This window comes from Prosopis cineraria, unplaced genomic scaffold (assembly GCF_029017545.1).
Source record: "Prosopis cineraria cultivar Desert tree isolate PC_DT_omini unplaced genomic scaffold, ASM2901754v1 PC16, whole genome shotgun sequence".
Classification (NCBI taxonomy): Eukaryota; Viridiplantae; Streptophyta; class Magnoliopsida; order Fabales; family Fabaceae; genus Prosopis; species Prosopis cineraria.
This window is the reverse complement of record NW_026555347.1, coordinates 7501-22500: the sequence shown is the minus strand read 5'-3', so window position 1 is coordinate 22500 and position 15000 is coordinate 7501.

Sequence of the window (15000 nt, the reverse complement as noted above, 5' to 3'; positions counted from 1 at the left end):
AGGGCTGGTTAGCGAAGTCAATCCTTTGCTTGGTTCCTAGGAAGGTCGGAGATCAGAGCGCACTCACATCCCTTGCAGTCACTGATGACCACCCTACGTTTGCTTCTTCTTGCTTAGAGCTGAAAACCGGCAATGTGAATTAGTCAAAAACTTGAGTTAGGGGCTGCGAAAAAATCAAATCGTATATTGGTTTTTAATTAAAATGCTTTCTTTATATGTACGGGCCTTTGCTTTTAGACCCGATTTGTCGACTTTTCATCTGCCCTGCTCTTAGCTCGGGGTTCTTGCTTAATGGAATGAGGCGTCCCTTCTTCCTTCTTTCGCAATACTTCCTGTCTCCCATGCTCCGCTTCAATCTCTTGCTTGCTTTGGTGCCAAAGACCAATGACTAGTTAACCGACTTCCTGGTCGACATGAGGAAGACTACTATTCTTCTGCTAAGGTGGACGAGAAGAGCGAGTCTCTGTCTAACTAGTCTAAGCAGGAGGGGGATGATAGGTGAGAGGCCAATAGGATGCTTGCTACCCGATTTTTACAATACCGATGTCGATAATCTGACCTTGGGCACAGACAACTAGAAGTTATTTGCTTGCTTACGTGTAAACTCACGGAATAGCCTTCGTACTTTATTTTAATGAACCTGTCTTTATTCAACAAATGATGGTGAGCTCTATTCCAAGTGAGAAGACTTCCGTAGGTAGCTTTCCCAGTGAAAAAGAGCCCTTTGAAAGACGAGTCCTCTTCGTCTAAGAGTTTAACCAGCCAGGAAGGAATTAAGGCAGGCATCAAATAGTTTTGATTTTTGATTGAGCTCCTGACCTTTGACTAAGCTGATTCCGAAAGAGTACTTATGCTTGGTCTCATATGCTTGTCTCGTGCACACGGCTTTTTCACAGTTTCTCCTTGTCAGGCTAGAGACCATCCCGATTGAAAACTACTATATTTAATTAATACCTTCTCCACCAACCCGTGCTATCGCGCGTGGTATTGCGTGAAGGTTTTTGGCGCGGTACAAGCGATATTATGATAGTCATAACAGGAACAGGAACAGGAAGGAACTCCTACTAGCCCTGCTACTAATAATATTCTATAGGAATAAGTGTACCTTACGTTGGATAACCAAGCACGCTTTGCTTCGTTAGTTCCACCGACAAGGGTTTCCAACTTCAATCACTCCATGGGGTCTTGTTTAACCAAATGATGGCGAACCAAGGCACGAAAGAGTGTGTACTAAGTGCCCGGTCCTTGACACCTTCTTCTTTTGCCTTGAAAGCCCTACTTGCCTTGCCTACTCCCTTGGCGAATGGCGATGAAAATGAGGAAATTCCTACCGGTTGATAACGGGAAAGTACTTAGGAGATCTCAAACCTGATCCTAGTGTTGTTAGGGGAACCGGGAAAGTTAAGCGCTGCTCCTAGGGTTGGTGTGGCGCGTGCTACAAGGATAGCGACCGTCGCGAGCCGGCTAGTCCGCACAGCTACAAGCAAGTGGGTGACTTACGAGAGAGATTGTCCTAACCCTGTGACCGGCCTTGTCAGTTTTATGGTAAGGTATACCAGGACGAAAGAAATCTAAAAAGGTGAAGCGCCCGCTCTACTCGTGTTGATCTTCGTCTTGTCCCTAACTGGCATTCCATCCTTTGGGCTGAGCTTCCCCCAGTTCCAATGCTTTACCCTACGGAGAGTGAAGTAAGCAATGTGGGGTTATTTTGCACAAAGGCTATAAGAATAAAATAAGAGTTTGATTTGACTTTTAGGTTTCCCTGCGGGGCAGTTACAGTCCGGTCCATGAACTCTTCCCATACCTGCTTATCCTCGCCTTTCTAAACCACTGTTGTTGATAAAATAAAAAGCGATGAAAAGGCTTTTTGAAATGTCGTATGTGACCAGTGAAACTTCATCTTTCAATGCGCTACATCCCTCGAAAGGCATATCTCGCCTTCCAGGAGCACTGAGAGTGTCTTATCCTCCCCCCATGGTCGAGTGACTGCGTACCTCATCTCATAGCAAGCTATTTCACATCCTTTCCTTTCTTTATTCGATAGGGGCGAGCAAGCAAGCAAGAAAACGGGGCAATCAAACTCCTGCAGCAATCAAACTAAAGCAGCAAGAAAACTACGCAATCAAACTAAAGCAGCAATCCAACTAAAGCAGCAATCCAACTAAAGCAGCAAGAAAACTAAAGCAGCAATCCAACTAAAGCAGCAAGAAAACGGCTGCGCGTGACTAACGCCTTAAACTAAGTGGGGGCTTTCGCTAACGGGCGCTCATCCGTTGCTTGTTCGTGACTAACGCCTTAAACTAAGTGGGGGCTTTCGCTAACGGGCGCTAATTCCGTTGCTTGTTCGTACTAACGCCTTAAACTAAGTGGGGGCTTTCGCTAACGGGCGCTAATTCCGTTGCTTGTTCGTGACTAACGCCTTAAACTAAGTGGGGGCTTTCGCTAACGGGCGCCTTTATTCGTAGCGGGCTTGTTCGTACTAACGCCTTAAACTAAGTGGGGGCTTTCGCTAACGCTTAATCCGTTGCTTGTTCCAGCTACGAATAAAGGCTTTAGAAAGCAACAAGCAACGGACTTAGAGATAGATAGGGGCGCACTAGCGTCTCAAGCCCTCTCGCTTTGCTTGAGCGACCCATTACGTTAGAAGGCGTTGCTTGTTCAGTCGAGCGTCTTCAAACCTAGCTCATGAGGCTGCTGCTTCAGTTCATTTTCTATTTTAGTGAAAATAGCCCACCAACTGGATCAGTTATTATGGATACATTAGTTTCAGATGAGTCAGAAAGCCTTCCACCTCAAAGACCTTCTGGGGGGACTCCCATAGAGAGGTTGGACTATTTTCAAGTCCATTATCATCAAGACTAGCACCCAGTTTCACCAAAAGAAGAAGGGGGCTATATGAGGAAATCCCAGGAAGAAAGAATATCCCAATTCCAGAAGGATCTTTCCTGCTTATTGCAGAGAAGGGAATTCTCCCCACCCCAAAATCATGCTCCCATAACCATGCCTTTTGTCAGATTCTGAGTCTTCAGAGACACTCTCAGAACAGCTGCCAGTTGACAACAAGACTGGCAAACTCCGAATTTGTGACGACACCCGAACTGAAAAGCATCACCGACTAAGGATGGTTAAACCCCCGTCAAGAGAGGCGTGAGGGTGGTTCGCCACCCAAAGTGGAGTTTTATAGCCCAAGAACTGCCTCATGATGGAGGAAAAAGAGAACTTCGGAAGGAATCCATAGATAGATGGATCAGGAATACCGATGTAAGTGCAAGAGGTCGGAAGAAAGAAAGTCGGCCTCTATCGTAGTAGTTGATCCTCTCACAACAAAGCAACTGCTGAAGAAACTGAGGCCAGTCTTCCTCTTCCTAAGGCCCCAGAAACTACAGAATCACTGCCCGATCACCCTAGTGATGATAAAGGGGACGAAAGAGGAAGGCAAGGCTATTAAGGCGGAAGCAAATCACATATATAAAGAGTAGGCATCGAATGCAGCTATTGAATCTGCCCGGCTAGCTTTCTTTCCTTGATGAAGAACCGACTTAAGACTGTAAGGAGAGGGAGGGCACCCCCTTTAATAGGGCTTACCTCTTTTTTCCTTTGAGAGTCATCAGAGAATGGGAGGCGACAGTACGTCATATGCTTTCCTCTTCAAGAGCTGCAGGGCTAGAGAGTCAAACCCTTGATTTCTCCACAACGAAATGTGATATATAAGCTCGAATCAAGTACCAACAAAGAAGAGGCGGAACCTTTCGCTTCGGGATCAGAGGGATCCCCCGTTACTCCACTACAGCCTTCCCTTTATTCATTCTATAGGGCGGGGGGACCAACAATCCATAGTGTAGAGGGCTGGCTCATCAATCGAGTACGGTCCGTATGCCCTTTTTCTCTTAGTCGCTAATAGAAGAGAGCAGCACAATCAATCATTGGTGTGCCCGGGCATATCAACATCCAGTTCCTATTCCTCAAGCAGGACAGATTCTCTGAAAGTGATCGGACGGGTAGCTAAAGTCGAAGGAAATAGATCGTTAAACATAGGGCTTTCTTTTGTCCCATCCCAGATCGGTAGACGAGAGTACTTTGACACATTTGAAAGCGATTGTGAAATCAGATTCTAGCCTTCCTTAGTCTTACAAGTAAGCAAGTCAAGCCTTAGTCTTCTCTTACAAGTAAGCAAGTCAAGCACCTTCCAGCAGGAAATATTGCTTTGAAAGCTTCGGCAGGGTCTTTTGATCTGTGTGGAGAATGTTACATGATTATTTATTTGGATTTGGAAGAAAGGTCAGCAACTAGTAAGAGTCAAATCCTCTCCCACCCGACTCCTCTTCAAGGATAGCAAGGCAGTCGCTGGGAGGTACATCAATCAGACTTTACGAAGAAATCCTGAGGCCACTCTTGGCCAGATAATCAGCCAGTCTCATGGCTTCCCTAAAAACATGCTTCAGGGACACCACCCACTCTTCAAGCAAAAGCTTCTTTCTTTCTGATAGAATTTCATAATATGGGTGACCATCAGTACTTTCTCTAGTGAGGAGGTTGACCGCTTCAGCACTATCACTGTCAATTTCCACCTTCTGATGCCCCTCTTCCTTACACCATAAGAGATTCTTCCTGATCCCTTGTATCTCTGCTATCGTGACCGGCATCTTACCCAGATTCTAGATTTTTCCCCTAATCCACTTTCCTTCATGGCATGGTCTCAGTCCACCACAAGCGGCTATACCTTCCATGTTGACCGCTCCATCGTAGTCAAGACTACGATGATCTTTCTCTGGTGGTTTCCAGGTTAGCATGCTGGAGGGATCAAGCCAGCAATAAGCATTTCTTTATCAGTCGAGTGGTTAGCTATACACCCAGAGGTTTGCAGTTTCCTGATAAGTAGTCAGTACCAAAGGGAGAGGGCTTCCTTTAGCTAGTTTTTTCCCCTATGCTTACGTGCGAGTGCCATGCCTGTGAAAAGCCAAACCTTAGTGAGTGAGAGGGTCGAAGGAGAAAAGAGCTTATTAGCCTATCGGTCGAGACTCTTTCAGTTGCACTAGTGGAGAAAGAAATGGGCTTCTTGGAGGCCATCGGGTCCCGGTGCTTTAAACGCACCCATAGAGTTTAAACACCATGAGCAGCAGGATGTTGAGGTCCGAAACTAATTTCGAATAAGTATTGCTTTCGCAGTAAGACTGAAGTTCCAGGTTCAAGGGATAGGTCTTAACCAGCAATCAAACTCAATAGTTTCCTATACATAGTTAGCTTTACTGAACAAGGCAGTCATCGTGATTCAATTTCTTTCTTTCTTACTCGATAGGGAAGAGAAGAGATAGGAACTGAAATAGAGAAGTGAGGAAGTTCAATAGTGAAATATCGGAATCAGAACTATTCTTTATCTGATGATCGTTCTCCCCGTAAGTCACTTCCCCTATCTCTAGAAGGCCCTAGGGTAAATAAGATTGATTTATCGGAGCGAATACTTCTGCTAATCTGTCTGAGCCATCTCTTTTGAAGGTATGAGACCCGCTAGGTTGACCGCGCCTCGAGGGAGACTATGGTAAGGTCGGATAGATCGAGTCTTTTGAGACTCTTATTCTTAGGATTGGGCCCCTCAGTAATGAAAGCTATTGAAGAATGCCTCCCACCCGAAAGAGAAGAAGACGGAAAAGAGAAGGGGAGATTTTTCAACTCCAAGGAGGATGGGCATGACAGAGTTTGAGTTCAATTCCGAGCCGGTAAGCAAGACAAAGCAAGTCAACGTGGGGTCAAACTCTCGATGGCCATAGACCAGAATGGTTGGAGTGTGCAGGATCACTCCTGAGACTTTCTTCCTTCATATAAGGAATCCTCTTGGTTGGTCGAAGCTAGAAGACGGCTGGACGAACTGCTATTTTGCATAGGGGGAGTAAGATAGGCTAGGTGCTTTTACTCAACTCGTGAAGGTTCATTTCTAGTTAGCATAGATAGGAGTATATCTCCAGTAAACACTGGAGTAGATCTCTACTAATGAGATACATGCAAACACACCAAATAAAAGCAATTTACTTAGGATAGGAGTGGATTTCCACGAAAGAAAGCCCTGAGCCAGGCCTCCATGACCTACTATGCACCAAGTCCAGGAACCCGAGTCCGAGTACAGTTAATCAAGGAAGAGACAGCAGCTGAAGTCTATGTCATCAGCTCAATGCAAGGTCCGTCGAAATCTTCCGGATGGGTCTAGCATCCGTAGGTCAGTTACTCCAGCGCCACAGTTCGACAGCTCGGGAAATACCTCTCACGCACCACGGTCGTCTCTTGACCACGCAATGACCTTCCCAGAATGGGTGATAATATAATGCAGAAAGCAGAATCTCAAAGGGAAACCCATCCAGGGGATATGCAGATAGAGCGCCCAAGACTTGGCAGGGAACGGGACCGTGATTCTGAACAGGAACAGACAAGATGGACAAGAGGAAAGCAAGGCCAAGAAGCCTCCGGGATAGACTCCTCCCTCTCTACGTGGGAGCAACATAGACAGTTCCTCGAAGCCGGGAATATTATTTTGCAAGCGGGCCACCCCCTTTCAAACTCCACGGAACATGTTATTCCCACTCCTCTTGAGCCGTATGCTGTCCTGTCCTCAGCTAAACTAAGCCAGGTGGTAGAACCTGTTTGTTACAAAGATACCTCCGACAAGACGGTTCAGGAAAGTGCTAACAGGGGCAAAAGACTAGCATTCGATGCATCAATGCTTGCGTCGTCCTCATCAACAGTCAAGTCAGAAGTGCCACAGCTTCCTGAACCTAATCAAAATCGTGACATTGGTAATCGCTTCTGAGATAAAGCTAGTCTGATTCACGTGGCAAAGGGCATTCCTTGTCCTCAAGTCCCACATCTGATGAAATAGGAGCCTCTACGAGAAAAGTGGAGTCTGGGCATGAATATGAGATGAGTGTCTTCCCTCTTATCCCTTCCCAATTGTTTGGGTTTAATTTCAAGAGCTTGCCTTAGTATGAATCCCATCTACAGCTTTGAGTCAATAGCACCCTCCAACTGTGGTTAGTGATTCAATTTCAAACAGAAAGACAACTGCAGTTACGGCTAAAACAGATCCTACTAAAACAGACAAGACTAGTACCGGTAAGACCAAGAGCTCAAAGGAGGGCAGTAAGAGTAACAGCGGATGTGCCAACAGCTGATTCAAATTCAATAGCTGTTAATGAAATAGCAAAGGCGAAAAGACTAGCATCAGATTTGTCTACTTCTCTTCCTCAACCAACAGGTAATACCAGTCCTTCCCTGCTCTGCTCTTGTCTTGCTGTCGTGTCGATAAAGGAAGATCCCATGCATCTATAAAATATCTGTTTCCAGATGATTGATTCTTTCGGATTCCTCCTTTAGAGTAAGGCATTAAGCCTATTTGACGGAGTGGCGGGGAAAGTCAAGCCTTACCTTACTGTTGCAAGTCTTTTCGTGTGCATGTCTGCTTTCTTGTTCTCAGATGCTACATAACGGCTCTTTAACGCATTCCCTAGCTGAATAACTTATCTTAGTCCGCCTTTTAGGTTGTTGCGCCTTATCCGCCTCATTGAGGCAATTACCAGTCTTAGTTCACAGGAATGTGATCTTTGCCTTAGAGAAAGAATTGAGAATACGTACAGCAAGCCCCTCCTCTCCAAGCAGTCTACTATCTGTCAACGCTCCTCTCCTTTACAGTCTAAGTCTATCGACACTCTACCTTACGGTCGAAGTTCGAGCGAAAACCCTTTCAGTCGAGTGTTTTTTTTTCAATTCTCTCTAGTTACAGAGCAAGGAAAGTCTTCTCTGCCCCGAAGTTCAAGCAAGTTCCCATCCTCTCCCAGCAATCAAACGTATGTGCGAGCAAGCAAGCAAGCAAGCAAGAAAACGGGGCAATCAAACTACGCAATCAAACTAAAGCAGCAAGAAAGCCCCCACTTAGTTTAAGGCGTTAGTCACGAACAAGCCAGCTACGAATAAAGTCGCTCGTTAGCGAAAGCCCCCACTTAGTTTAAGGCGTTAGTACGAACAAGCCCGCTACGAATAAAGGCGCTCTAGCGCGAAAGCCCCCACTTAGTTTAAGGCGTTAGTCACGAACAAGCCCGCTACGAATAAAGGCGCCCTAGCGCGAAAGCCCCCACTTAGTTTAAGGCGTTAGTCACGAACAAGCAACGGATGAGCGCTCTAGCGCGAAAGCCCCCACTTAGTTTAAGGCGTTAGTACGCGCAGCCGTTTTCTTGCTGCTTTAGTTTTCTTGCTGCTTTAGTTTTCTTGCCTAGCTTTCTTGCCTAGTTTTCTTGCCCCGTTTTCTTGCTCGTTGCTTGTTCGGTCTCAATATCGGGTGTTTTAAATCCCTATCGTTCGAGCTGCTATCGCTCCTCGCCTTCAGGTGAAGCTCATGGCCTAAGATACTTGTATTGAATAGCCGCAAAGAAAAAGAACATTAAGGGAAAAGGAAAAAGGGAACCTTGAATCAGGAGATAGAATAAGCCCAAAAAGACAAGGGCCGGTGAGCGAGGCTGTTTAAGTTGACCGGGAATTCATTCACGAATCCCAAATCTATGCCAATTTGACGGGGGTTGATGATCAACTATTTGTCGTAGCGCCACTGATTGTAACTACTTCCGGGAAGTTAGACCCTCATGAACTACACTCAAGGACAACCTAGAAGAATAAGTAGCTGACTTAGCTCAATAGCTACTTGGCTCTTTTACTACTCAATCCACAGTTCCAGCTGCAAGAGAGATTTGATTTAGGCCGGCTTTGTCCTAGCTAGACCGATTAACAACTACTTAATAATAATAAGGAAAGACTGGATTCACTCTCGTAGCTGCCTAGCTAAGTAGCAGTCTCAGAACCGATTGATGGAGGAAGAACCGCCCTATGCAATGGACCTCACTGGCCTAGGTCATGCCCTTGAGATAGGGATTGAGGGCTAAGCCCCGACCACGACTGAATGAAAACAGAAGGTCACACAGGGGGACCAAAGGAAGAAGTCTATTCTGTGCTTTCGTATCTTAAAAAGAAGCCAATCCAAATCAGTCTTTTTTCTGGAGCCTTTGATTCTCTTCTGCTACTACTGGTGGCCATGCCTTTGAATTCTGTCCCAATTGAGGGGACCTCTGCTGGAGGCGAGTCCTTGCCACCTGGTATGGTCTTCCCCAAGCTCCTCATAGTGCTGCATTCTGAGGTAGTATGATAGTTTTAGCTGCTTCCTTGACTTTCGCAGTTGCCGCGAAGGTTGAACAAAATACCCTATAATTCAAATTTTATCTCAACATGAAAGATTATCAAAGGATACCATGGAGGGTAAAAACCACGCTTGGCAGTGCGTTAAGTATGCCACTTCATTTAGACTTTTCTACTGCAAGCAAGAGTTGTCGAGTATTATGGTACCAACGTACGGCTTTCGATATGATGTATCGTTCTCATAAGATTCAATCTATATCACTTTTTTTTTACCATAAAGGAATTGCCTTACCTAGCTCTCTAGCTACCGACTCCGCCTTTGCTATTGGTATCTCAGCTGGTGCTGCTGCTAATGCTGGATCTACTACAGGCTCTTCCATTTGTGGTGCTGGTGCATAGGTAGGTTGTGCCGGTGAAATGGTGGCCCACTTCTGCTTTATTAGTGGAATCTCTTTTTTTAGTCCCAACACTTTCATCAACCGAATCCACTTCTACTGAATCCACTGCTGAGAACCGAATTGCCTTCTTTCTCATCCCGTTCCGATCACTAAACTCCGAATCTGAACAGAATTCGGCTCTGCAGATCGCAACATGGTCAGCATATCTTTAGCACGAGCAGCTCCAGGTCCGGAACTAGTAGACCCAGAAGATGTTGAGTCAGTTGGGTTCAATCGATTCTGTTGATTCTGCAGACGGTGACCCCTAAGATTGATGATGCTCCTGTGGATAAAGGCCTGTAAGCGATCTGCTTAGCTTCTCACTTCCTCTTCCTATTGCTCAATGTCTGACATATCTAATCAGACTGAATAGCTAACTTACTAAGGCAAGAGAGGAGAAGCCCATAAGAATAACTAAGAGAGACTGCGCATACTAAGACTTGGACTTGAGGTGACTAGCCTTAGCTAACAGCAGAGGTATTCTCTTTGCACTTGCTCCAGACTATCTTGCTTGGATCACCGCTACCTCACTCCCTATCCGATTCTTCTCCTCAGGATATTCTATCGGCTTATTCTCCGACAATAGATATTAGCAGTATCCCCGGATATTAGTTACAAAGGAACTAGTCTTAGGACACTTGAAGAGGCAGAATAACAAGCAGAAGCAGGAGATACTAGAGCATAGCTCCTTCCAATACTTAGCTACTTAACCACTTACCTCGGTAACCGCCTTCTTAGGACAATCACCTATCCGTTCTCTCTCTTTCTACTTGTTAAGATCTTCAGTTCCTAAATCCTTTAATAAAGAAAGGAAATACCGAAACTGAACAAGGGAATACACACATTGGAGGTGGTCTTACGAGTAATGAGAAAGAATGAAAAAAGACCGATATCGCCCCCGCCCCATATATATGTATATGTGCGCGTACTACTTCTATCTCAGGAGTTTCCTTTGAAGATAGGGCAATCTCTTTCTTCCTTCAGACCGTGACTGATTGTTTGTCTGCTAAGTTCGTGAGCTAGGACCCTTCCTTCTCCCCGAGGAAACTCGCCTTGCCATTCATAGTTTTGTCCCTGTGATCTCTACAGACTGGGAGAAAGAATACATGAGATGCAGCAAGCCATGACATAAGCCCCTTAGCTTCTGTTGAATGAATTCCTTACCCTTCCATGCTCTTACCTGGAAACAGGGCTTTCAGAGCTTTCTTTCAAGCTTAATGGAGTAAGCTATGTCTCCCGTCCTTATCTTGGGACTGGCTAGCACTCCTTCCTTAAAAGCTGCTGTTCAATCCGTCCCGCTCCGTGGGCTTCTCTTTGTCTCTTTCTCTTCGTTCTCTTATATCCTGTTTTGGCTAAGACGGGTGATAACTAAAAAATGTTATCGCACTCCTTGCTGCCTGAAACCGGCTTTCCATAGTAGCTTTAGAGTGCGAAGAAAGTAGGTTCATAATGAGAAAGGGATTTGCTCAGTTTCCATTGCGGGCGGGTCTACTGCTCTTACCGCCGATGCTGCGCCCTTAGCCCCCAAGGGGAGGTGGTAATAAACCTTCCGCTCAACAGCTATTTTGATTTCCGAAAAAGACTTTCTTATGAAAGAAAGAACTTCGAAACGATCATGCCAAAGGGAACAAATAAAGGCATCACACAAGGAATCGGACAACCTCCCTCTTAATTAACACTTTTTTTTAGGTTTAAAAAGCTTTCATCGCGGCCACCCCCTTCTGTCTGAATTTACCTACCCGATCCTACTAGGCTGACTAGCGCATTGCTCTTAGATTCGTAGCTTTCCCTCTAGTCTAGCTCATAGCCAACTCTCATCCCCGGTTTACCCGCTCATAGTTCTTGCTCTATCCGCGCACTTCTTTCATCCGAGGGCTTAAAAAGCGCCTTAGGGAGGAGTGGATTAACATTCCGACGCTTGAGGGACTGATTTAGGAGTCATTTCTTTCCATTGATCGGATAGGCGAGAGTTTCGCTCTTCTTTATTTTATGGAAGAGAGCGGCTTTCGGTTCCTGTTATTGGTATCGACCTACTTCGTTTAGTGCCGGATGGATTTCAGCAAATTGGTATGAGCATTTTGAAGCTATTTCATCTGGTTTTGGGGATTCTAAAGTTAAGGGAAAGCAGCTTCTCCAAGGTGCCTGTTTGAAGCAAATGGCTACTTCTCAACTAACTGGAAAAGTACCCTCACAGGTCAAGGGGCTTTTGATTAAGAGAGAGAGGGGCAGGAATGCGGTAGGCAGTGGTCCTATTCATAGGTTGACTAAGATAATAGAAAGTCTACGGTTAGGTTAAACAATATCCAACAAAGAACATACATAACATAGTCATAGCGGAAACTATCAAAACGAGTAAGCTAGGTTGCCTATGCCAAAAGCCTGTCTGCTCCTAACAAGTCTCAAGATAGAAGTGACTTTCTAATAGTATGGCTGGAATCAGGTTCTCCTATGCTAATGGAGGGCTGGCTTTACGCCTTTTTTTAGTTATCTCAAGAAGTTACCGTCAAAGAGAGAGCCATGGCTGCTCACACATTGTTAGAGCGGGAAGGGTTTATCTTCATTTCGCGTTGCATGAACCTTTCTATGGGTTGTTTGGCTATTAGATTCGCACAGACAGGCAGCAAAGAAAGGGCTTCTAGCCTACTAGTTAAGTAACAGCAGTTGTGGTTTCTTAGAATCATCCTCAGAGGGAGCCCATTACAGCACCGGGATACAGAACATAAAGGCAAATCATTGTAAAGTCTTATCGTCAGGTTTGAGACTAAGATTCGAGCATTTAATCGACAGAATTTGCATTTAAAGCCAAGATGGTGTAAGTGATTCATAACTAATCTTCCCTTCGTCGCTGTAAGTGGAATGCCCTAAAACTCTTCCTGAAATAGGGACTCGAAATCTAATACAGCCGTTAGGAGAGATCCCGGCAGAAGATGATGCCAACTTTGGCATTCAAATTCACTAGTATTCTTCGCAACAAGTCTTATTCCTATTGCTTCTAGCCCCATTACATACCTTTGATAGCCATTTCAAATCTATCTATCTATTTGAGAACAAATCCTATGACCACATTCTCCTTTGAGTTCCGATCTGACATTCATTCAGAAAGCGAAGAACTTACTTATGAATCTATATATGTATAGTTAGAAATCTCGGATTTGATTTGAACCAACGCTCATCAACGGATCACGACGTGAACTGTCAACCGATCTACCACCGAGCTACCGAGTTTACGAGGTGAAGGCCAAAGAAGAATAGCTCGCTCGCCCCTATCGAATAAAGTAAGGAGAGGAGCTAAGAAAAGAAGCTAACTCGAATGAAGAATCTTTCCGAGGAGTGACCCCAAGTAGAAGTTAGAGAAGGAATTGATCCTTTCCTGAAGGATATAGGACTTAGGACACAAACTAAATGATCGAACTGATGAATCTCAGTCTAGGTGGAGTTTACCGGTAGTCTAAGTTCCGGGAGTCTCTGACTTCCACTTAGCTATTCTCTGAGCTTGCTTTCCAGTCTATCTTCAAAAGTAGAGAAGGTTTAGCGGTCAATAAGAAACTCCTCAATCAACATGAATGAGACTTTTCATGGAAGTCTTAGTTGGACTCTACACCTTACTTTCCTTACGTCGATCTAGATGATAACAAGGCCTTTCTTCCTCATGAAGAAGGAGTAGAGACCTAGCTTTCATCTGTCTGTTAAAATGTGATGCTATACCTTTTGTCCTTGAGAAGATATGGGTATAGCGGGAAAGAGTTTGACGATCTAGTTACATATCACATAAGATTGGTACTCCCGATATTGTCTTGGGAATTTTCAGTATATATAGTAGCGTACTGGACTCCATCTACATAAGTAGAAGCATTCAAGAATCACTTGACAGTGATTATTTCAATTTTCCGACTCTCATCTTGTTAACTGACTTAACCGCAATACTTATACAAAGACAGGACAAGTTGAAAGAGCTTCGGTAGTGTAACTTTCTGTCTCGCGTAAGAAAGAGAGTTTAGAGTGCCATACAAAGAACCTTAGATAAGGGGATTCCTCCCATTGACTGAAGTGAAGAGTCAACCTTCCACACAAGGCAATCTTCTGATAGAGGGGAAGAGGCGGAGCACAACCGATTCTGTGGCACAAGATGCGCTGGTATTGCAAAGGCAGGAATGAGTTCACAACGTTCGAATAAGCTACTCGACCGACTAAAGCTAAAAGGAGAAAGGGAGATGACTCTAGTTGTTGAGTACCCGGAGGAAGGTACCAGATCGACTTCTAGTTGTAGCGGATCTTACTTACATCGGTTCTAGCGCTTTCTCTTGATTCTATTTTTGAAAGATCTTTCCTTGCTCTGAGGAATGCCCGGTTTAACCAGAATCATCTCGTTAGCTTTTAGAGTCATCCCGGGATCTTTGGCTTATGCCATGTGCTCCAAACTTGAACTCAACTTCCTTTTTTCACCAACATCCACTTCTCACTCAAGAAACTGGTGAAAGTCCTTTCCCTTTGCTGCAGCTTTCACAGTCCCACTCCTCCTCAGACCAGACTGGGCTGCATTGCCGTACCTTCATACCTTCGCCCCGATGTCCTGTCTTAAGGTTCCCCCGAGCTACTTTATTAAAGCAGACTTTTGCTCATCGTCTGCGTCTTTAGTCGAAAGCTATTTCTTTTATGATTCCTTCTGTCACTTCTTGAAGACTTTATTTTGCATTCTTTTCCCCCCCCCTCTCCTTACTTTATTCGATAGGGGCGAGCGACCCATTACGTTAGAAGGCCTCTCGCTTTGCCTTTATCTGATAGGGGCGATTCCATACCTCTCCTATAAGAGAAGGAGGTTTCTTCACCCCTACGGAAGTAGGCCCTTCTTCAAGAGTGCCCTATTCCCTTTCCTGACCAAAGTCACTATAGAAAAGAACTATTCATCATAGATCGGAGAGCTCATTTGATATATCACGAATGCAGTGATCAAGCATCAGGCGGAATGTATTGCTACCCCTTCCTCCCTCCACCATTCTATAAGCAAATGCTTGCGGGTAGGATTTCTCTCCAGAACCATCTTTTTATGCAATTCGAGGAGAAGCGAGGGCTGCCTATCCTCTAGTTCACCTGGCTTACAACGGTCTGTTTGCTAGGTTTTAGACGAGGGCTAAGGGCGAGTCATCCCTCTTAGCAGCTCTTTCCTAATTAATCAGCTTTTGTGCTCTCCGCGGAAAGACTTTGAAGAATTCCACCAACTACTGATCTCATGAAAGGGAATACAGTTAAACAAGACTTTCTTTCTCTTGCACCACGCCGGAACGTATGGACACTGCCTAAAGTTTAGTAAGAAGGAATCGGGGTGGCTAGCTTTCCTGCTTCTGTGCTTGTTATTAAGAAGATAGAAAAGATATAGCTATCTCCCGTAGGCTACTCTTTA